Source organism: Cryptomeria japonica, chromosome 5, assembly GCF_030272615.1.
Source record: "Cryptomeria japonica chromosome 5, Sugi_1.0, whole genome shotgun sequence".
In the NCBI taxonomy this organism is placed as follows: domain Eukaryota; kingdom Viridiplantae; phylum Streptophyta; class Pinopsida; order Cupressales; family Cupressaceae; genus Cryptomeria; species Cryptomeria japonica.
This window is the reverse complement of record NC_081409.1, coordinates 70,328,819-70,353,199: the sequence shown is the minus strand read 5'-3', so window position 1 is coordinate 70,353,199 and position 24,381 is coordinate 70,328,819.

The following is a 24,381-nucleotide window of genomic DNA, read 5'->3' as shown; positions in this document are numbered from 1 at the left end:
CTTTGGAAAGAAGGCGCGAGTCCATTATGTTGGTGTAAATAAATATTCATTATGGATATTATTACACTTTACTTAAGTTAACTTAGGATAATGCATCTCTTCGTAGTTTGGATTTGAGAAACTTAGGGAAGTGTGCACATAGGGATAGAGCTTGTAGGAGAAATTCCACCTTTTGTGGTCTTATTTTGCTGTTACACTCCACATTTGGTGGGTCATCCACCTCTTGTGGAATATTATATTATTTCTCCTACCTACCCCTAGTATTTCTTACCTACCATTGTTTCTCATTGAGCCACATGTCATGATTGTGTGCTCGTACATCCATATGGCCTTGCCTATATAAGCAGGCCTATATTCATTGTATTGGCAAATCTGGTTGATCATTTTCATATTGATGAGAATACAGTTTGTTCTTGTCATTCTTTTGTCTCTATTTTAATACTTTTCATTGTGCCCTTGATCTTGGCAAAATCTCACATGGTATCAGAGCCATTGGGGCTTCATTGATTGGTTTTTGGAGACATCATGGAAGGCTTCTATTTTCAGATCTGAGGGACTGCATTTTTTGGAGGCATCTTAGAGTGTTTTCGACCTCACCATTGCGTCCGGGAGGCCATTTCCATAAAAATCGAGTATAAATTCGACCTATTTTGGTGAAAATCAATTTTTGGGTGTGGAGGAAATTTTCTGCCCAATTCGGGCGGTACGATACGGAGTTTTCAGATTTTTTTCAAAAAAAAATTAGTTTTTTCTGAAAATTATTTTCCAGTTTGAAATTTTTTTTTGAAAAAAAAAAAAAATTGAAAATTATTTTTGGGATCCGTACCTTATGCCCAATCAGCTTCTGCCCAGTCAGCAGCGCATAGTCAGTGCCCAGTCAGCACCCAGTCAGCACATAGTCAGTGCCCAGTTAGCACCCAGTCAGCGCCTAGTCAGCATTTTCTTTGGAAAATTTTAGACCCCTCTCCATTGAGCAGTTCAATTTTTTGAGTCAACTTTGAAGGCCCATAACTTACTAAATTTTGCTCCTTTTTGGGTGCAATTTTTTTTTATTTGGGATAATTTTTCATGCTCTTTGCAGTGGTGTGGTTATTTTCTGATTTTGGTGCATAGGTTTTTAAAAATTTTCAGATTCTCTCAATTGTACCTGTCCAATCCTCAATTCTGTAATTTCAAAAGTCTCGTTTGAGCTCATACGACCTCCTTTTTAGGTGCCGTTTTTTTTGAAAGTGCATGTTTTTTCATCTACTTTCATAATCTATGATCAGATTTTAGAGATTTTAAGTAGAAATTATACTTTCAGATATTGGTCTTATTTGGCCTATTTGGTACTTGTAAATTGCTTGGATCTTAGTTTAGATCTCTTGCATTATTAGTTTGAGTCTCTTTTGGCCCTATTGAGGCAATTGTAAAATTGAAATCAGAAGTCCACTTTGTCATTTTTTGCAAGTGGCCCATTGTACACGCAATAAGTATAAAGTGTCAAATCATCACTTTTGGAGGGGTTCTTTGATTGAGTGAATTTGGGGGGTGTCTTGTGTGATTGTGCCTCTCTTTCCTTGTGCTCTTTCTTTTTTTTTGCAATAAGTCCTCATAAATTTCCACCTTTAACTCCACATAATTATGCATCATGGAAAATTAAAGTATGGAGCAAATTAATGGAAAAAGGTCTCATGCATTACATGGATGGAACAATAGCAGCACCACCTGATCCTAATGCTGGTCCTAATGCTCAGTTAGAATGGCTCACTAAGAATTGTATGGCTCTTGGAACTTTGCTCAAGTATGTATCAGATGACCTCATCTTTCATATTGAGAAGTGTACTACAATCAAAGATGCTTGGGATATGTTTCAGAAATTGTATGGTCAAGTTGATGAAATCAGAGGTTATAAGATTGACAATGAGCTCACCAACTTGGATCCCAAGAGTTTTGATACAATCCAAGATTATGTCACCAAAGCAAATGAGCTAAGAGCAAAGCTTAAGGATTGTGGAATTGACAAAAATGATGCTCAGTTGATATTCAACTTGTTGGACAAGCTTGCACCAGAATATGCAGCATTTGTGTCTAGCTTCCAAACTCATCATTTGATAGTGGGGAGTTCTTATGTTATGCCTTCATTTGATGCTTTCATAGAAATGTTGATATTGGAACAATCTAAGTTGTTGAACATGGGGCTTCTCAAGTCTTCAAAGTCCAAGGCTTTGGTGGCTAATCAAAGGAATCAAGGAGGTCAAGGCAAAGATTCCAACAAGAAGAAGCACTCTATGTCAAAGCCACAACAGGAAAAAGGACAATCATTCTCTCCATCACAAGGCGATTTTTCATCCTCTTCCAAGAAGGGGACACCACCTAAGAAGGATAAACCAACTTGTGCATATTGCAAGAAGTATGGTCATGATGAGCATCAATGCCACACAAAACAAGTTGATGAGTTAACTAATCTTCTTAAGAAAAACAACATCAACTTGCCATCCGCCTACACAAAGAAGGATTCATCTCCTTCCTCTTCCACACATTCTAAGGGAAAAGGGCAAGCATTTGTGGCTACAGCAAGTTCTTCACAACAGTGAATACTTGACTCGAGTGCCTCATATCACATGGGTTCTACAAAGGAGCAGTTTTCTTCATTGGAGCCATCTAAGTTACCTCACATTTACATAGGTGATGATACACAAGTAGAGGTTGAAGGGAAAGGCTCAGTTGACATGGATGATGGAACATTTGAGAATGTTCTCTATGCTCCTAACTTGTCTACCAACCTTCTCTCTATCTACCAAATCACTCACTATGGGAATGGGAAAAAGGTTGAGTTTACACCTGATTCAGTTATGGTAAAGGAACTTGATGATGATGCCTTGGTAGCAGTGGGACAAGTCAATGACAACTCAAGGCTTTATTCATTCTCCCACTTTGTGCCAAGTTCACCTTCTAGGGCCTTTCTTACTCATTCAAATTCTGAAAGTAAGCTATGGCATGAGCGGTTTGGTCACCTCAACTACAGCTATCTTCAACAACTCAGCACTAAAGACATGGTCACAGGTCTACCTCGAATCAATTTTTCAGAGGGTGTATGTTCAGGGTGTTCCATGGGCAAGCATCCCAAGGAGAATTTTGATAAGGGGAAAACTTGGAGAGCTTTTGAAGTTCTTCAACTTGTTCACAGCGATGTAGCAGGTCCATTTCCAGCACCTTCATTTAGCAAGGCCCGTTATGTCCTCACCTTCATTGATGACTACTCTCGCTTCACTTGGGTCTACTTTCTCATTCATAAGAGTGAAGTATTTGACAGATTTTAGGACTTCAAGACTCGTGTGGAGAAGCAATCCGGGAAAGTGGTCAAGATTCTTTGTACAGATAATGGAAGGGAATATGTGAACAAGAGACTTGAGGATTTTTGTACATTTGAGGGGATTGATCTTCAGCATTCTGTAGCATACACTCCACAACAGAACGGAGTTGAAGAACGCAAGAATAGAACTCTCAAAGAAATGGCTAGTTGTATGATTCATGCACGTTCTCTTGATCACACCCTTTGGGCCAAAGCTATCAGTTGTGCCACACACATCCAAAATCGGGTTCATCACAAAGCTTTGCAAGGTATTACTCCTTTTGAAGCTTGGGCTGGTAGGAAATCGATTGTGAGACATTTTAGAGTCTTTGGGTGTCCAGCATGGGCTCGCATACCTCCGCAGAAATGCAAGGCATTGGAACCCCAGAGTCGACCTTGCATATTTGTTGGATATCCTGAGGGTGTTAAGGCATATAGATTGATGGATCCTGAGACACATGAGGTGTTCATTGAGAGGAGTGTTCACTTTGAGGAAAGCTTTCCTAGCTTAGCCTCTCTACCTCCTCCACCTTACTCCATTATGGATAGTGATGTTAGTGATTCAGATGATGAGACTTCTTCAACTCCGACTCGTAGGGTTACACCTCCGCAGGGTCCACTTGTAGTTGAGGAGCCTCGTTCTCCACCTCCACCTAGACCTCGTTGGGCTCAACAAACACTTGAGTCCATGGGTTCTCTTGTTGGGGATCCTTCAGATACACGGAGAACTCAATCACAACATCAGGATCTTCCATGTGCATTCATTTCTACCACTTCTGATCCACAGACATTTCGGGAAGCATCAGGGGTTCCTGAGTGGGACCAAGCTATGGAGGAAGAGTATAGTTCCTTGATGAGGAACAACACATGGGATTTAGTCCATCTCCCTAAGGGGAGAAATATGGTTTGATGTAAGTGGATCTATCGGACCAAGTATGCAACGGATGGTAGGGTGGATAAGTACAAGGCTCGACTTGTTGTGAAAGGTTTCTCCCAGGTAGCAAGTGTTGACTATACCGAGACCTTTGTGCCCATAGCCAAGATGAACTCCATTCGCTTAACACTTGCTATTGTTGCAGCTCATGGTTGGGTTGTACATCAGATGGATGTGAAGAGTGCTTTTCTTCATGGTGACCTTGATGAGGAGATTTATATGGAGCAGCCACAGTGTTTCATCCAGGATACTTCCTTGGTTTGCAGACTAAGGAAATCTCTCTATGGTCTTAAGCAGGTCCCCAGGGCTTGGTACACCAAGATGGATTCCTTTCTTCTCTCCGCAGGGTTCACCAGGTGTCATTCTGATCTGAATGTCTACATTTTGCAATAGGATGACTCTCACTTGATACTTGTGCTCTAAGTTGATGATTTGATCATTACAGGGAATACCACATCCATCATTAGCAGGGTCAAATCTGATTTGCATGACATATTTTCTATGACTAACTTGGGTCTTTTGTACTACTTTCTCGGGATAGAGATTTCACAGACACCTTCCGGGATTACACTATCGCAGCCCAAGTATGCTCTTGATCTACTTGTATGCTTTCATATGGCTGATTGTAAGCCTGCACCAACTCCCCTTCTTTCAGGAGTCAAGCTTGAGGCTCAGTGTTCTTCTCCACTAGTTGATGCCACTTTGTATCATTAGCTTGTGGGTAGTCTTATCTACTTGACCCATACATGCCCTGATATTTCATTTGTAGTTGGCATGGTTTCCCGCTTCATGCAGGAACCACATGAGCTTCATTGGAAAGCCGCCAAACGCATCCTTCATTACATCCAGGGTACACATCACTATGGGATTCACTATGCAACAGGCACAGGACTTCGCCTGGTTGGTTACACAGACTCCGATTGGGCTGGTGATCTTGATGATCGTAAGTCTACTTCTAGTTACAGTTTTCACCTTGGTTCAAGCCCCATTTGTTGGCAGAGCAAGAAGCAACCTACTATTGCTCTCTCTTTGAATGAGGTTGAGTATCGAGGCATTGTTAATGTAGCGACTGAGACCATTTGGCTTCAGCAGATTCTCACAGAGTTTGGGTTCACCACTCCACGGCCGACAATTCTACATTGCGACAATCAAAGTGCTATTGCAATCTCGAAGAACCTGATCCAGCACCAGCAGACCAAACACATCAAGATTCATATGCACTATATCTGAGAGCTCATTCAGGAGCAGGTCATTGATTTGCAATATTGTCCTACAGCGGAGCAGGTTGCAGACATATTCACCAAACCTTTCACTGAGAGTAAGTTCCAGCAGTTGTGATCTCTCTTGGGGGTGCAGGATGTGTCATTAGGGGGGGTCAGCTGACTTCTCCTTCCTCTCTTATGGGGGGGACTTTTTCCTCTTTGAGGTTTTGTCCTTCTTCTTTGAGAGTCTTTTGTACTTTCATCTCTCTTTTGCGGGGGAGTTTTTTCCCACTGGGTTTTCTCCTTTTCTCCATTTGTGAGAGATTGCATTGCATAGTTTTTCTTGCATTTGCATATTGTACATGGGTACCTATCATGGCCTAGTAGCCGGGACCCATCTTGCATTGTTGACTTGAGACTTCATTTCCCTAAGTTTCACTTAAGGGGGGGTGTTGTGTAAATAAATATTCATTATGGATATTATTACACTTTACTTAAGTTAACTTAGGATAATGCATCTCTTCGTAGTTTGGATTTGAGACACTTAGGGAAGTGTGCACATAGGGATAGAGCTTGTAGGAGAAATTCCACCTTTTGTGGTCTTATTTTGCTGTTACACTCCACATTCGGTGGGTCATCCACCTCTTGTGGAATATTATATTATTTCTCCTACCTACCCCTAGTATTTCTTACCTACCCTTGTTTCTCATTGAGCCACATGTCATGATTGTGTGCTCGTACATCCATATGACCTTGCCTATATAAGCAAGCCTATATTCATTGTATTGGCGAATCCAGTTGATCATTTTCATATTGATGACAATACAGTTTGTTCTTGTCATTCTTTTGTCTCTATTTTAATACTTTTCATTGTGCCCTTGATCTTGGCAAAATCTCACACATTATGAGATGGAGGTGGAATGTAAGGAATGATAGGATCACAAAGGGAATTTGTAGGCATGATGGATCCTTGAGCTGAACATGGAGGATTATGACAAGGAGATGAAGGGATACTTTGATCTTGACATGGAAGAGGACCATTAGATAAAGTAGGAAGGGTGTTTGACTCTTCATTTTGAATAGGATTATTTGAAAAGGTGGTAGAGGCATCATGATCTTGCTTAGGAAGTGGATTAGGATTGAGATTTGGAAGGATGCTTTGCACTTGAGATAGAAGTGAGTCATCTCGGAAGAAATGGAAAGGTATAAGGGGATCATCATGGCATTCTAGTGAAATAGGATCTTGTTCAATTATTAGATGGGATTGAGGAGTTTTGGTGTCTTGATCTTGATTTATAATAGGACTTGTTTCTTCATTTTTCAGATATACTCTTGACATGGAGTCACTTCTAAGGAAGGGTTAGGATTTTTCATAGGCCTAGGGGATTCTTGGAAGATCTCCATATTTTGGCATGATGGGGAAGCATTTTGGAAAGGGCCTTTTGGAATGGGTATGATTGGAATTGGAGTGCATGATGACATAGGATCTGGGATTTTTAAATCTTCAGAGGAACTTGTATTAGTATTGGGATTAACTTGGATTTCCATAGGAGATAGCCCTTGAAGGTCAACATGACAAGTTTCATTGTTTGAAGGAAATGGTATGGATTGTTGTTGAGAAGTTTTAGGAGATGAAGGCATCATGGAAGGGATGGAGGCTATATATGGAGCCTTGCTAGACATAGGTTCATGATTTTGATTATGCTTAGAAGTAGTTCCTTCTTTTTCTTTAGGTGAGTCATTAGGATCTTCAATTTCAATGACACCATCATCAAGGAGATCTTGAATCTTATGTTTTAATTCCATACACATTGAAGTCTTGTGTTTGTTATGCCTATGATATGCACAGTAATTACTCACAACTCTACATCCCCATGTGGTCTTTTTAGGTAATATGATAAGATTGTTCTTAATAAGCTCTTCCAAAGTTGACTCAATAGATTGCCCCAAAGGTGTAAACTGTCTATCTAGGGAATAGATGTCTTTTTGTCTTGGTGAAGCTATTTTGTGACCCTGTTTGAGATTTGGCTTTTGATCGTCAATTATTTGTTGGTATTTGATCGTCAAATCATATAATTGTTTTAACATTCCTTGAAGTTTCTCACTCTTGATATCATGCATTTGTTTTTCAAATGGAGTCATTGATTTATTTTGTTGGATTTCCATGTCATATATTTCTCTCTTGATATCTTGAAGCATTTGAGCCAAGGTAGCCATGGGAATTTGAGCTAAGGTATCCATGAGATTTTTACTTTTGTCAAAAGAAATTTAGAAGAGCTTCTGGTTTGAACAAGCATTTACAACTGACAGAACCGAGAGCTAGATATGTTATAGAAGTCAAGATCAAATTGTAGCTAGTTGTTCATTTAACGTAGTGATTGAGTGAAGTAACTAAGATCTGCTCTAGTTTTAGGAATGATCTATCCTGTGTAAGACATTATCTAAGTTAACTTAGGTTTGATAAGATGTTTGTTTGAACTAGCTTAGAGATGATTGAAAAAATCGTGCAATGCAATGACAGAGGTACACTATCAAGGTTGTTTATGCTCAGAAAGACGATAACCAGTTTTATGCTCATTGTAGACTGATTTGGACAATTTTGACAATCTTGACTGACAAGATCAGGAATTCGTACAACAAAGGATTGGATAGAGATGAGATTCTGACAGACAGAGTTTCAATGACTGACGACTACCAGTTTTTGATAAGGACTAAGTTTTTGTTGACTGACAAGGACCAGTTTTGGACTAGAATAGAGTTTTGATCACTGAGCAGTTGATTTGTTTGATTTGTTTTCTCCAGTTTCAGTATTCTAGTTTTAGTTTTAGGGATGAAAACATAGAAAACATGCAAGATATATAATAATTCAATCACAACACGCTAACCCTATGGAAGTTGGCTTAGAGAAGAAAACCTTTGCTTGTTGTCTTAGGTACACACCCAATAGCTAATAAGAATATGGTTGCTAAGTCTCACGCAATAGATTCTCAATGCCATATTAACCAACTCCAAATGCTAATGGGGGCACGATATGGCAAGTTTCTTGGGAGAGATACTATCTCTCTTGCACAAAGATTATCAACCTTTCAGAGGTGAATCGGGTAGCTTCTAATCTTATAGTTCTTAGTTAGGAATTTTGTTTGAAATTACCCCTTGAATTCACGCAAGCATGATTGAGGCCTATAGCCCGACAAGGTACCAAAATAAGTTGTAGTCATGTAAACGTGATTGAGACTGCGAGGCGCTACAAAATGCTCGATATGAGAGATCTCAAAGAGAAAACTCAAATAATCCCATCCTCTAAGACTTTAATCACCAAAGGCCTATTTATTATAGTGAGTTGGAATGCTCAAGTCCAGTTGTACTCACTTGGGTTGTTCTCACAAGGTGGTTACTTTTTCCCACTATGACAGACCCGCTAAAGGTACACAATCTCAAAACTTAGAAAAAAGCTTCGAGGGTCTAGATTTATGATTGTCTATAAAAGGCAAGAGCATACTCTCCTACCTCTTAGATTTTTTTGAAAACACGAAAGACAGATTTGTTCTTTAACCAGATAGAAATTTAAGTGCCTAAGAAAATACTAAATGAATACACAATGTTTAGTCAATTCTCCTTAGGTAACCTGCAAAACCAATATGTCAGTATTCATTTTCTTCTTGATTCTTTGGCAAGCATATGTTTGATTGATAGATTCTTTGACAAGCATCCTGCAAACATTAAAAGCCTAAAATTAGTTACCAAAATAATATTAAAAAAAATCATCAAAAGAAAATTCTATCATGCAAATTGTAAATTAAACTAATCTAACAAGAATTTCCATTTTTTATGACTATCCTAGTTATGATAGTTTTGATAGTACTTCACTCTATCGTTTATAACTTTTGAATCAGAGATAATTTGGAAAATCACTTTGGCGAAAATGTGGAAAACTTGGTTTTACAAAACATATTAAAATTTGGGTTAGATCCAACAGTTAAATAAAATGTTATGCCCTCCGAACCGAGACCATTTTTGACTATCACAGAAGAATAATTAAAATGATAGTCCTGTACTCTGTCAATCCTAACTTTCACATCCATAATCTTTAGTCAAATCCCTTCGGTGAAACTGTAGAAAACTTGGTTTTAAACAACATATAAAACATTAGTTGAGATCCAACAGTTCAATAAAAAGTTATGCTCTCCAAACCGAGACCATTTTTGACTGTCATAGAAGAACAATAAAAAAGAAAGATTTTTATTTGCAAATTTAACACATGTTTATTAGTTATAAAAACCAAACATTAAATTTGTTCAAGAAACATTAGAAATCTTGTAGTTGTGGGTTCGAGCCCCATGGTGGGCGGTAGAAATGTGTGTGTGAAAAGTGGACCTGGATTTGTATCTGTAATACACAACACTTCAATTAAGTCATTACATGTATGGTTAGACAGATATAAGCATGAATATGAAAACCATAACAAATCGACTCATTGCCTTCTAAAAGATGCGAGTATAAGATTTCTCTCAGATTTGTATAAGCAATACCAGTGACTAGACGACACCAAGATGAAGGATTTAATCTATATGAGCATGATATTAGCTAGATGGATGCAAGATTATTCTAGCAAGATTTAAGCAGTAAATGAGATAAATGATCTAAATATGTATGCAATATATCAATGAACCTAGACCAAAAACAGTATAATAACAATATATTCTCCAGGATCTTTTTTTGAATGAGAGATGAGGGCCTGAATTTATAGAAAATTCAGAAAGAAACCAAAGGCTGAGATCAAATGATGATGAGCGATCAAGATTTTCCAAGAGGAAGCACAATCCAGGTGAATTGATGTGATTAGATGCTTTTCTCATTTTTAAAGGAAATTGAACTAAAATTAAGATAAAATCAAGAAAAACTGATTTATTCTCTATTTCATTCAATTTTAATATTTAATTGTTTTAATTGCTTTCTTTGGGATTATCTATCAGCTTTAATTTGTTTTTTTCAAGATTATCTCCAATTGATTTCTTTTCTCAAAATTTTAATTCTTTTTTGGTAAATTAATTCTTTTTTTGATTTATTTCCTTTTTTGAAGATTTGAGGCAATTTTTATTTATTTTTCAAATTAATTCATCTTTTTGATGATTTAATGGCAAATTGATTTATTTAATTAAATATGCAAAAGATATTTAATTAAAATAAATAAGATAATTGTTTAAAATGATTTACTTGGAATGATCAATTAATTGAATAAATATTTAATTAATATTGAGTTATTAATTTGCCATATGACAATGATGATTTGAGAAATTAATTGTGTGCTCAAGATTGATTTAATTGCCTTTGGTTAGGAGCTTGGTGATGTTGTTGAGATTAGGGGCCCATGGTTTAGATGACCATTTTTAGGGTATTACAACTCCTGCATCACATATCCACGATACCAAAACTCTATCCAAAGAAGATAACAGTAACAAACAACATTAGCCACAAACAACATTAGTAACAACAAGAATATTAAATTTTCGCATGCTTTGTGGGTATGCATTTTCAAAAAGCCGAGTGTCATTTGGAAGAAATCTCTGAAGTTGCAGAAGCAGAGAAGCTGTAAAATGAATTCTAAAATGCGAGGGGATCTAAGAAGAGAGGAGCCTGATAATATTTCCAGATGGTGGGAGATGCCTAAGGTATGGAAAAAGTTGGAGAAGGGATTCATGATGCATTTCATGGAAAAATTGGTAGACTATGATAAAAGTAGAGTTAACCTAGCGGTTACTAAAGTTACTGAAAATTGGAAAAATGGCTCCTTCAAAATTCATGGTGTTAGATTCAAGCTGGACGTGGACCTCATTTCGATGGTCATAGGTATGCCCCATTCTAGTCTTAATTTCTTTAGGGACTTGAAAGTGTCTAATAATGCAGTAAAGTTTTTTCCGCGTAAAGAGAAGGAGAGAGCAAAATTAGGAAAAGCTTCAGGGGGTATTATGATGCTTCTAATATCAAAAAAATCTGGGGTTGTGTGCTTAATGCAATTATGGAATATATTACTATGGAGGGTCGTTTCACCAAGGTCCACACCTACCATTTTGTGCTTCTAAATCACTTTAGACATGAGAAGAGGATTTCTCTACCCTATTACCTTTTCAGGTCTCTGTCACGGTCTTTGAACAAGCATAGCAAGAGCCCATCTTCTCCTGTGCTTCATTACGGCCTTATTTTGCTCATTTATGAGCATTGCAAGATTTTGGCTATTCAGGAAAACAAAGGTTGTCGGTGTCGCTGGGGAAAGGAAAGAGGAAAATTGAGGAATGTGGGCCCAGTAAGGATGAGTTGATACAAAGCAAAAAGGTTAAAAAGGCCACTGTGGAGAAAATTCAAGAGGACATGGGTAAACAAAAAGATACGGAGGTTGATTCTGAGGACATGGGAAAAGATGGAAGTGAGATGGAGACTGATGAGTCTGACGGAGAGGAGAGTTGGAAAGAAGAGGAAGTGGGGGAAGAGGAAGGAGGAGCAGAGGATGTTTCTCATCAGAATAGCCCTACCCACAATGTGAGTATTAGTAATGTTAATAACTAGCCTATGGAGGAGCAGGACAATCAGATTAATAAGGAGGAAAGGGGAAAAAACTGAGCAGGAGAAGGACAAGGAGGAAATGAGCAGGGAACAGGATAAAGCTAGAGATGGGATTGTTGGTATTTTGGTTATGTTGATATGGTTTTGTCATTGATGTCAACACCTTTAACACTTATCAACTCTGGCACTTTGGAGGATTGGCAATGTTCACCGACAAGCAAGTGACTTTATGCACAGTCACCGGTATCTTATACACCGACAAGATATATTGCTCACCGACACTTGGAATGACATGGAAAACATCTGGTTATGTCGAAAACATCGTTTGGAGACTTTGTCTTGGAGATTTGTTCATTGACATATTCATATTTGCATATTTGTTGTTACATACAAATAGGTCCAGGTTATGCACCGACAGGCTTATCTATTCCAGATCAGCAAAACACGCTTTGGAAATGATTTTGTTGTTATTGTAAATGCATTAAGCTGACATGTTGAATCGAATATTGCATCAGTTATTGATTTACTTGTAATTATTTTATTGTATTATCTTTTAGAGTCGACCTATTAAAATTGGTCTTAGGTTATGGTATATATGTAAGATCTTATTTGTAAGATCGATATGCGATTGAGAAGAGGAATTGTAAGAAGGTATATGCGAGAATAAGTAGAGCTATACACGCATACATCATTTGAAGGTGAAGCAAGGTTTTTGTGAAGGCAATCAAAACTACACCGGTACTGAATCCAGCATATGAAGATGCTATTTTAAGCAGCACATCATTATTGGATTTAACCATCCAATTGTAGTCAATGTGACTCCTATTTATGTTTGAGCAGTGAGCTCTAGGCGCTTGGCCTTTCTGCATGTGCAAACCCCATTTGTATATACATACTATCTGCAGTGGTATCATCTAATTATGGGTAAGGTTTCCCACTGTGGTTTTTCCCCTCACAGGGTTTCCACGCACAAATATTGGTGTTGTGTTGTGGATGTTATTGTCTTTTTGTTTCATGCATTAATCTTTACCGGTACTGCAATTAACTGATAAATTGTCTACCGACATAAAGTTTGGTTTACTGGTATTAAGCATTAAGATTGGTTAAGTTGTTTTTGGTTTGAATTTATTTGACAACTGATTCACCCCCCCCCCCCCCCTCTCAGTTGTCTCTGGGACCTAATAGAGGAAACGAGCAGGGAACAAGATAAAGTCAGAGATGGGATTATTTTGGATAAACTCAAAAACCAGTCTGAGGCTCCTATGGGTTTTGATAGGTGGGTATATGAAAGAATCAAGAAACTGGAAAAAATTGATAAGCAAAAGGAAGAGCAGGGAAAGAAAGATGAAAGTAACCAAGAGTAGTGGAAAAAGGTTATGGAGGAAAAAGTGGAGAAGCTGGAAGCTCAGATTAGTAAGCTGGAGGAAGGAAAGACAACCATGAAGAACTTTTTGGTTATGATTTCGGATATCCTTACCTCTGTGACCAGGAATATGGAGGAAATTGCCAAGTTCCTTTGATGGCTCCAGCACTTCCAAACCTGTTGTGGACCTAGATGTTGATGAGGATCCTATTGAGGCAGAGAACGTGGAAAGTGCTCCCGGTGGTCGGACAAAAAGGACTAGGGCGAGTATGAAAAAAGCTGCTTTGGCCTCTTCCAAGGAAATCTCAATGCTCAGGGATAATATTAAAGATTTGCAAGGGATTAGCGGAAATTTGGCTAATGCCCTTAAAAAATTAAGTAATTTGTCTTTTATCTTTTTTCTATTATAGCTGGATGTTGCTGGTTTTGTTGGGCTTTAATGCTAGTTTTTGCCCAGAATTGTGTTGGTTTTTTTGCAGAATGTCTTTTCTTGTTTCTTAATGCTCTTATCTTTTAAGGATCTATTGTAAAGGGTTTCGAGATCCCTTCAAAACCTATTTTTCCCATAATAAAAAACATTAGCCACACTTTCCAGACCCAAACACTTCCAGAACAACCAATAGAACAACTGCAACACCAACACAACAAGATGTCTCTACACCACAGACGTTCCAAACCAACACCAATCCGGAACAAGAAGTTTGATATTAATGACAACCACAACAACACATACTTCCAGAAAGATAGATCTATAGTTTTCAGTTGCATAAATAATTCAGTGTTTGGAAGAGTATAAGGATTGAAAGAAGCCAAAGCCATGTAGAACAAGCTGTGTTTGGCATTTGAAGGAGATTCACAAACAAAACAAGCTAGGTTGATGAATCTGAAGCAGAAGTATGAATATATGAGAATGCTTGAAGATGAAGTGTTGAGAACTATATTCATAGAGTGATTGAACTTGCTGATGGTATTAGAGTTGTTGGTGGACATTTGGATGAAAGTGATGTTCTTTATAAGATCTTGTTGATCCTAATAAAATCCTACAAAGCAACAAGGTCTGGCATACAAGAAATAAATGATTTAAGCAAGTATACTATTGATTAGCTTACCAATACCATATCAGCCTTTGAAATTTTAGAAATGGAGGAAGAAAAAAGAGAAAAGAAAGAAGTAGCATTTAATGTTTCAAGACATGATGATCTAGAATGCAACAGAGACTTGGATGAAGCTAAAGAAAACTTTGTGAGAAGATTGCAACAAGGTACTTGAAAATACAAAGGTAAGTTACCTCTGAAATGTTTTTTCTTGTGGTAGAATTGGACGTTATGCTTCTTATTACACTTACAAGGAAGATTATAAGAGATTGGATGATGATGAGAAGAGAAATAAAATGAGGTAGCACAACTTTAACAAAAAAGAAAAAAGGGCTTATGTTCTATAGGGGAACATACATCCGAAGATAAAATTGATGATGACTTGAATGAAGAATCCTTGTTTTTAGCAAATGAAGAAAAGAAGAATGCATCATAAAAACTAGAAAAGAAGAAGATAGTCAAGACTGCATTGCATACTAAGATAGAACCAAATACATGGATTATTGACTTCGGATGTTCAAACCATATGACTGGTGATATTAAAGATAGGTTTATGAATCTTAAGAGATATGATGGTGGATCAGTGAAATTTTTCAATGAAGACGGTGCAACTCTTCGAGGTATTGGAAGTGTTTCTATTGATGGAAAGCATAAAACTGGTGATGTTTATTATGTTGAAGGATTAATCTACATAGTTCGTTAAGTGTTAGTTAGATGTGTAGAAAATATTATGAAGTTGTGTTCAATAGAACTAGATGTGTGATCAGAAAAGAGAAGACTGGTAAAAGAGTTGCAGAAGGAATTAGAACAGGTGGAAATGTATACTACATCATAGATAAGAGAGAGAGAAAACATTTTCTAGCACAAAAGGCGGAGATTGTTCCAACAATTACAAAGAAGATAGGTGATCCAAAAGAGAACAAGGAGAAGGAATCAAATGATGAAGTACAAGAAGAAGACTCAACAAAAGTTCCTACTGAGTATGTTTAGAAGCATCTTTCAGAAAATAAGATAATTGGAAACAAGACAAAAGGTGTTCAAATAAGAAGAAAGATTGTAGAAGCACAAGAACAAGCCAATTACTATTTTCTACCAATGACCAAGACAAAAGAATTATGAGGAAGCAAGTAAAGATGAGAGTTGGGTAAAAGCAATGGAAAAAGAACTAAATTAGATACAAAAGAACTAGACTTGGGAGCTGGTAACTAGATTGGTGGACAAGAATGTGATAAGAACTAAATGGGTGCTCAGAAACAAGATAAATGAAAAAATAAAAGTTAGAAGGAATAAAGAGAGAATGGTATGTAAAGGATATTCTTAGTTGGAAGGCATATACTTTGAAGAAACTCTTGCTTCGGTAGCAAGGATGGAAGCTATACATATGTTTCTTGCATTTTCCGCTTATGATAACTTTAGATTTTATTAGATGGATGTCAAGTCAACATTTGTAAATAGAGATCTAGAAGAAGAGGTATACATTGAGCAACCAGACGGGTTCAAATTGATAGAAGACTCGAATATGGTGTGTAGATTGAAGAAAGCATTGTATGGTGTTGGTGTAAATAATTGTAGCATCCTAAAATTGCGACACTTGCAATTTTGACTGCATTTCGGTCTTCACGATGGCGACGCAACACGCAACCTGAATGGAGACCCCGAAATCTGATTATGACACTGAAAACTGCATTTTCTTGCACCCTGGCCTGAACCTCCTTTGCACCCTGCTGTCCCGGGAGGTGGGACCAAAGCGCCCAGCGCCCTGGTCCTTCAGGACCAGGGTGCCCAGCGCCCTGGTCCCTGGGTCCTATTTTGGGCCCGGTCTCTTTTGGACTTCGGGTCTTTTTGTTTGCAAATTGGAAATTATCTTTCCTGGTCGGCCTAAGGTCGGGAAAATCAGTCTATCAGCCCTAAATGACAAGTATATAAACTACATTTTCCTCTCTCATTTGGAGAAGAGACAGATGTGTACAAGCGTGAAAACTATACTCAAGCATTCAAGCATTCAAGCATTCCTTCAAGCAATTGACCATTTCAAGTCTCCATTCAAGGCTAAGTGTTGCATTCAAGACAAGGATTCAACCATTGAAGAGGAGATCACTTACTACATACTACTACAACATACAACATACAACATCTATACCTTCGCACATAAGGATACAAACATCCTTACAACAAGGTATTAGTACATTACAGACACTTACATTTACAGCACTTGCTCATTTCTTGGTTAATTCCAAAACCGGGGTTTGACCTAAAGGCAAACCCCTAATCCCTAACCCCCCAATCGTCTTCACTTTTCTGTGTGTAGGTTGCAGGTACGCGGCTGAAATTGAAGATCTGGAATCCTTGTGCAGAGACGGACAGATCCCCCTTCGTTTCGCGGATTTTTCGGAGGACCGTGGCGCTCGGGCGCCATCGTCCCGACAACTTTTGCTCAAATTTGCAAGACAGTGCCGTATCGACATTTTACTGCTAATTCCAGGTCCGCAGCTTCATCCTATATCCCTATCTCAGTTTATAAGCGAATCTTTGTCACTTTCTATGCATTCCTAGCTTAATTCTTCTATCAACATTCTTTACAAAAGAGGGTAGCCTTGCTTTCTTAACCCTTGAAACTCATTTAGCATCCAATCTTGCATTGTGTGGGATTGGATCTTGTGGGTTTCAACCCCTCTTTTGAATGTAAAGTCTCTCCCCTAAGTGAAAACCATCAACCCTAGTGAATCTCCCTTCTCTCTCCTTGGAGTTGGAAGAGGGGAGAGCAACTAGGGTTCGATCGTGATTTTCCGCTTTACATTTTGGTGAACCCGACGTGAACATCCTTTCTGATTATTCATGGTTAGATCTGAAAATTGGATTCCTTGATTACATTTCCATGTTTGATCTTTTGCAAAATTTTAGAGGTTAATTGCATAAAAACCCTAAATTTTCTTTTTAGTAATTAAGCTTGTGAAATGTCTAAATGTTAATGTTTGTTTCAGATCTGCCCTTCTGTTACAAATTATCAATTCATGTCTGTGCTTTAATTTTGAAAATTAAGTGGTTAAGTGTCAAAACCCTAATTTTTGAAACCCTCCTGATTCAACCTTTGTCCGACAATTTCACTGATCAAAACATCTCCAAATCAGCTGTAACTTTGGATTCCGCAATAAAATCACAATATCTTTCATCCCTGAAAATTTGGAAAAAAGTTGCGAGGACCGTGTGCACTCCGAGCGCCATCGTCCCTGACATTTTTTCCAAAATTTCGGGAGCGAGATCTTACTGTATTTTCCTGCTAAAATCCAGAATTTTGGCTAATTTTATCAATTTTAACACCTTCAAAATTACAGTCAAAGTTGGTCTTGTGATTGCTTGGATTAAGGCTTCTAAACATTCAAAAATCATCGAAATTGAAATTGTGTCAAAATTGTGTTCTTACTGTCCTAAATCTGAAAAGTGTGTTAACATTCATTCGAAATTTCAGTGCTTTATTCAAATTCTTACAATTTGTGACTTTTGAAATTAAGTGCTTAATTACAACAACTTTAATTTCCGCTTTCAAAATTGAATTTTGCAGAAATTGAGTCAATTTTTCAAATTTCAAAATTTGCATTGCTCTTGACATTCCCTCTAAAATCATAAAATTCAAAATTTCAGTTTCCCTCTCTTTTTCAAAATTCAAATTTTTGCATTTTTCGACAATCTTGGTAGGGTTCAATTTCGAGATTGCAACTTTAATTTGGCCTATCTACAGATCGTAAAATCACTCAATTTTTTCAGATTAGCTCTAAAATCATCATAACTTTCATCCCTGCGAATTTCGAAAAAAGTTGCTGGGACCATGTGCACTCCGAAGCGCCACGGTCCCTGACATTTTTTCTGAAATTTCGGGAGATTGTCCTGATTGTATTTAATAGCTTAAATCTAGAAGATTGGCTGATTTTATTGAAAATTGCTACCTCTAAATTCAAAACTTTCTCTCTCTCTCTAGTGCATGAGTTTTACAACAATAAGCCCTACTTACACTATTCACGTTAGACGAAGCCTTAGAATTAAGTCCTTCCAAGGTTTAATTACTAAGGAGATGGAACCTAATTTGAATAGCCTTTTTAACGAGGACATGGGTAATTCCTCTAATCCTCCTAATGATGAAGAAGCTCTCCATGAGGTTTCTGTAGAACAACTTTCAAAATTGGATAACCAATTTGATGATTTTCGACAATGGATGTCTCAAGAATACCCTGATAGTCAAGCTCTTCCTTTAATTGAGGGTCTAAAACGTATGCTTCAAAGTGATAAGAATGGAATTGATATTTTGCGTGGTATTGCACACATTGTGGATTCGAATGTGATGCCTATGAAGAGTTGTGCTGAAAATTTGGGTTATACACAACCTCCTACTCAAGTCAATCATTCTATTCCTTTGATGACTTCTATTGCTAGCATACCTACCTTTACATCAAACATAATGGCTACTTCTACACAAGACATTCCTCCTGTGATCACCAGTCATGGGGGCAACCCTTCTTCTTCAATTAACCCTCTTCCTTCATTTAATCCGACTTCTTCATTCATTCCTTCGATGAGTGTCCCTATTATATCTCCACAAATGAACATGACGCAAGGGGGCAATTTGTTTAATCATTCCATTCCTCCTTGTAGTATTCCTCCTGTCCAATCATCTCCTATGACTAATTATCATAGAGTCCCACCACCTTACTCTTTACCTTCTTTCAATAACATAACACCTCCATCTCAATCTAACACATCTAATATGAATTCTTCGACTGAAGCGACCATTAACAATCTTGCACAAACTGTCTCCTCTTTACAGCAACAAATTGCCTCTATGAATCAATCTAAGTTTAGTGTGCCCACATTTGATGTTGCGAGCCCACTTTCTCTTGACATTGTTCGAGCTATCCCTCCTAAACATGTTGAAATACCGCATTTGGAGCTTTATAATGGTAAAGGTGATCCTCTAACACATGTTAAGACTTTTCAAACAATATGTACCGATTTTGCTTATGACCAAAGGTTGCTTGCAAAACTATTTACTAGAACATTAAGAGACAAAGCCCTACAATGGTATTGCTCGTTGCCTTCCTATTCTATTACTTCTTTCGAACAACTTGCAAATGCTTTCATTCAACAATTTCAAAACAATATAAGTCCTAAAGTTACTTTGATTGATTTAATGCATTGTAAACAAGGTGTTAAAGAAAAAGTGACTGATTTCATTGGTAGCTATAAGTATTTGTATGCTCAAATTTCCTTTCCAGTGCCTGACAATGATATTCAAAGAATCTTTATTTCTAATTTACAAAAAGATATTTGAGACAAGCTTCTGTTTTCTGAGTTTACTTCTTTCCAACAGTTGTGTGCAACTCTTCACAATTATCAACTGACTGTGAGTCAAATGGAACAATCACATCCTATGGCTCCGAGTGATAAGGGTGATAGCACTCAACAACCATTTGGGAAGTTTAAACCGAACAGAGATTCCATCAAATTCAATGAAAACATCATCAACAACAATGTGAATGCAACATCAGGTGTGCCTCCTATTTCTAAATTTTTCAAGAAAGAAAGAAAGTATACTCCTTTGAATGAATCATTGCATAGTATTATGAATAAGTTATTGGAACAAAATGTGCTTACTCTTCCTCCTATAAGGCAAATGGACCCTGCAAAGATTACTTCACCTTATTTTGATAACAAAGCTTTTTGTCAATTTCATTGTCAGCCTGGGCATGATACTGAAAAATGTTTTTCTTTAAAGGGTAAAATTCAAGATTTGATTGATAATAACACTATTTCTGTTTCTGGAGTGAATGATAAAGGCAATACATTTGTAGCTCCTCCTAATCAAAATCTTCAGATTTTCACTGATCCATTACCTTCTCATACCTCTAATGCAATTGAGGCTAATGATTCCTCTCTTTCATCTGATGGTCTTGTGTCTATGACTCCGAATGTGATTAACTTTGTAGAGCAGCAAGAAAACCCTAAAGAACCTTCCATCACATTTGATTCCAGTGAAACCATTAGGGCACCTGATGGTCCTTTATACATAGTTGCAAAAGTCAAGAATACACCTTGCCGTGGAGTGCTTATTGATCCTTCGTGCATGGTTAATGTTATTACTGAAGAATTTCTTTTTACTTTGCAATTGAATCAAGTGATCTATGACAAAACAGATGTGATTGTGAAACTATTTGATGCATTTTCTTCTCCTGCAATTGGTTCTATTACATTGCCTATTGAGGTCCATAACAAATCCCTTGATGTGAACTTTGCTATTATTCCTTCATCCGAACAATTTCATGTGAAGCTTGGCTATCCTTGGCTATCTTCCATGAAAGCTATTGCTTCTCCTATTCATAAGTGTTTGAAATTTCCCCATAATGGTGAAGTTGTTACTGTCAATCATAGTCTCTTTAAACCAGCTGAAAGAACTTCTAGTGTTCCTATTGATTATTTTTGGCCTAAACAATTCCAATCTCTTCCTCCGCGAAGTGATCATCTTTTCAAATCTTATCAAAAGTGGAAAATAGATATGATCCTATATCTAAGTGAACCTAGAACACCCAAACTTGATATTCCTATCATTCTTAACAAGGAAGTTCTTCCTTTGAAAGATAAAACTAATGTCTTTCCTCAAGAAGATTCCCAACCCATCCCTATGGATGTAACTATGTCTATGCCTAATAAACTTTCTAAAAGCAGACCTATACCTCCTCGTCATGATGGACTTGGTCTCCTTCCTAAACCAAAAATTCCTCCTTTATATGGAGCAGTCCCTCCTCCTTCCTTCTATAGAGAGAAGAGACCTTCTTCTTCTCCTATTATCCAGCCTAAGAGACCACAACCTAAACACCCAAGTGATAAGGATGAGAACATTCCTCCTCCTCAATCTCCTAATCTTCCTACTAAGACTAGACAAAATCGTTCTGCACGTGAACGCCGGCGAAAGCGTCGTCTTAGAGCTCAAACTTTGCAATCTCCAAAAACACCTTCAACAAGCATTATTCCATTTTCTCCGAAATCTCCTAAACATAAGATGCATGATGGTCTTGATCCTGTGCGAATTAAAGACCCTATTTTTATAAATCTTGATGATGCTATAGATGAAAATGTTATTCATGATGAAAATGTTACTTCTCTTGCTTCTGATAGTGAATATGAACTTGTTGATATTGATAACCATTTATCTAATAAATTTTCTAAAGCACTTATCCTAGCTCCTAGACAAGAACAGCGTGGCTTGGAACATGAACATAGCCCTTGTTTGGATCTTGTGATAGCTCCATCTGCTATGTTGAATGTTCCTCCTCTAGCGTGTTCCCTGCCTTCCCGAAACATTGATCAGCAAGATCGGGGGGTAGATGACAGGCTAGACTAGTTTCATTAGCATAGCAGATTCTCTCCTCCTCTCTTGTCTTACTTCTTCTATATGTTGTCCTTAGTGTTGTCTACTTGAGGATGATGCAAAGCATTGAGATCTCTCAATCTCTCTCATGTTGACTCAAAAGACAGATGTGTTCCCTTCTTCTAGGTGACCTTCCTTGATTGGGGAATGAAGAACAATTATGCATACATACATATGATATACATGAATAATCATACAGCATACTGACCCCAAGGAAAGCGAAGTCACCTTGTGCTTTGTATTTTGTGTCTATTATCCTTGGGCTTATCTCACACTTGGGGGCTAAATCCTTGCGATAACGTGCTCCTTTCCTTTCTCATTTCTTATATGTATCACTACCTTAAAGAAAACACCCCCGGTGAGGCGTGTGCGATCGCTTTAACATAGGGGGGCATACATCCCGTCCATATCTTTTCAAGATACTTGAAAATTTCTTGACAAATTTAGCTTTGCCTTGAAAATTTTCGATATCTTTCTTGCATGACTCATAGTGAGGGAACCTTACTACTGACAGTCATGGTTCTCCCTCGTGATCTTCCCTTTTACTTTGTCAATCGAAGTCGTAAGATCCTTATTCCACTGGGGGCTTGGTGTATCTTGCCTCCTTGATGTGGTGAAAGTCTTTCAATATTGTTTCCTTGTACTTTACCGGAAGTATGAGCATACATACTCCCGCTAAAGTGGGGGCTAAATGTAGCATCCTAAAATTGCAACACTTGCAATTTTGACTGCATTTCGGTCTTCACGATGGCGACGCAACACGCAACCTGAATGGAGACCCCGAAATCTGATTATGACACTGAAAACTGCATTTTCTTGCACCCTGGCCTGAACCTCCTTTGCACCCTGCTGTCCTGGGAGGTGGGACCAGAGCGCCCAGCGCCCTGGTCCCTGGGTCCTATTTTGGGCCCGGTCTCTTTTGGACTTCAGGTCTTTTTGTTTGCAAATTGGAAATTATCTTTCCTGGTCGGCCTAAGGTCGGGAAAATCAGTCTATCAGCCCTAAATGACAAGTATATAAACTACATTTTCCTCTCTCATTTGGAGAAGAGACAGATGTGTACAAGCGTGAAAACTATACTCAAGCATTCAAGCATTCAAGCATTCCTTCAAGCAATTGATCATTTCAAGTCTCCATTCAGGGCTAAGTGTTGCATTCAAGACAAGGATTCAACCATTGAAGAGGAGATCACTTACTACATACTACTACAACATACAACATACAACATCTATACCTTCGCACATAAGGATACAAACATCCTTACAACAAGGTATTAGTACTTGTTTTACATTACAGACACTTACATTTACAACACTTGCTCATTTCTTGGTTAATTCCAAAACTGGGGTTTGACCTAAAGGCAAACCCCTAATCCCTAACCCCCCAATCGTCTTCGCTTTTCTGTGTATAGGTTGCAGGTACGCGGCTGAAATTGAAGATCTGGAATCCTTGTGCAGAGACGGACATATCCCCCTTCGTTTCGTGGATTTTTCGGAGGACCGTGGCGCTCGGGCGCCATCGTCCCGACAACTTTTGCTCAAATTTGCAAGACAGCGCCGTATCAACATTTTACTGCTAATTCCAGGTCCGCAGCTTCATCCTATATCCCTATCTCAGTTTATAAGCGAATCTTTGTCACGTTCTATGCATTCCTAGCTTAATTCTTCTATCAACATTCTTTACAAAAGAGGGTAGCCTTGCTTTCTTAACCCTTGAAACTCATTTAGCATCTAGTCTTGCATTGTGTGGGATTGGATCTTGTGGGTTTCAACCCCTCTTTTGAATGTAAAGTCTCTCCCCTAAGTGAAAACCATCAACCCTAGTGAATCTCCCTTCTCTCTCCTTGGAGTTGGAAGAGGGGAGAGCAACTAGGGTTCGATCGCGATTTTCCGCTTTACAATAATTATTCATCTTGGATATTATTACACTTACTTAAGTTTACTTAGGAAATGCATTTCATAGTAGTTTGGGTATGAGACACTTGGGTGTTTGTGCCACATTGGGATAGTGTGTGTAGGAGAATTTTCACCTTTTATGGTGTTGATCTTGTTGTTACACTCCACACTGAGTGGGTGATCCACCTCATGTGGACTATTATATTATTTCTCCTATCTACCCACACCTATTTCCTACCTACCCTTGTTTCTTATTGAGCCACATGTCATGTTTGTGTGCTCACATATCCCTAGCCTTGCCTATATAAGCAGGCTCATCTACATTGTATGTAATGGAACAATTGATCATTTATCTATTGATGAGAATATAATTTATTCTTATCTTATATTTTGTCTTTTTATTGTACTTTTCATTGAGCTCTTGATCTTGGAAAAATCTCACATGGTATCAGAGCCATTGGGGCTTCATTGATTGGTTTTTGGAGACATTGTGGAAGGCTTCTATTTTTGGATCTAAGGGAGTGCATTTTTTGGAGGCATCTTAGAGAGTTTTTGACCTCACCATTGCGTATGGGAGGCCATTTCCA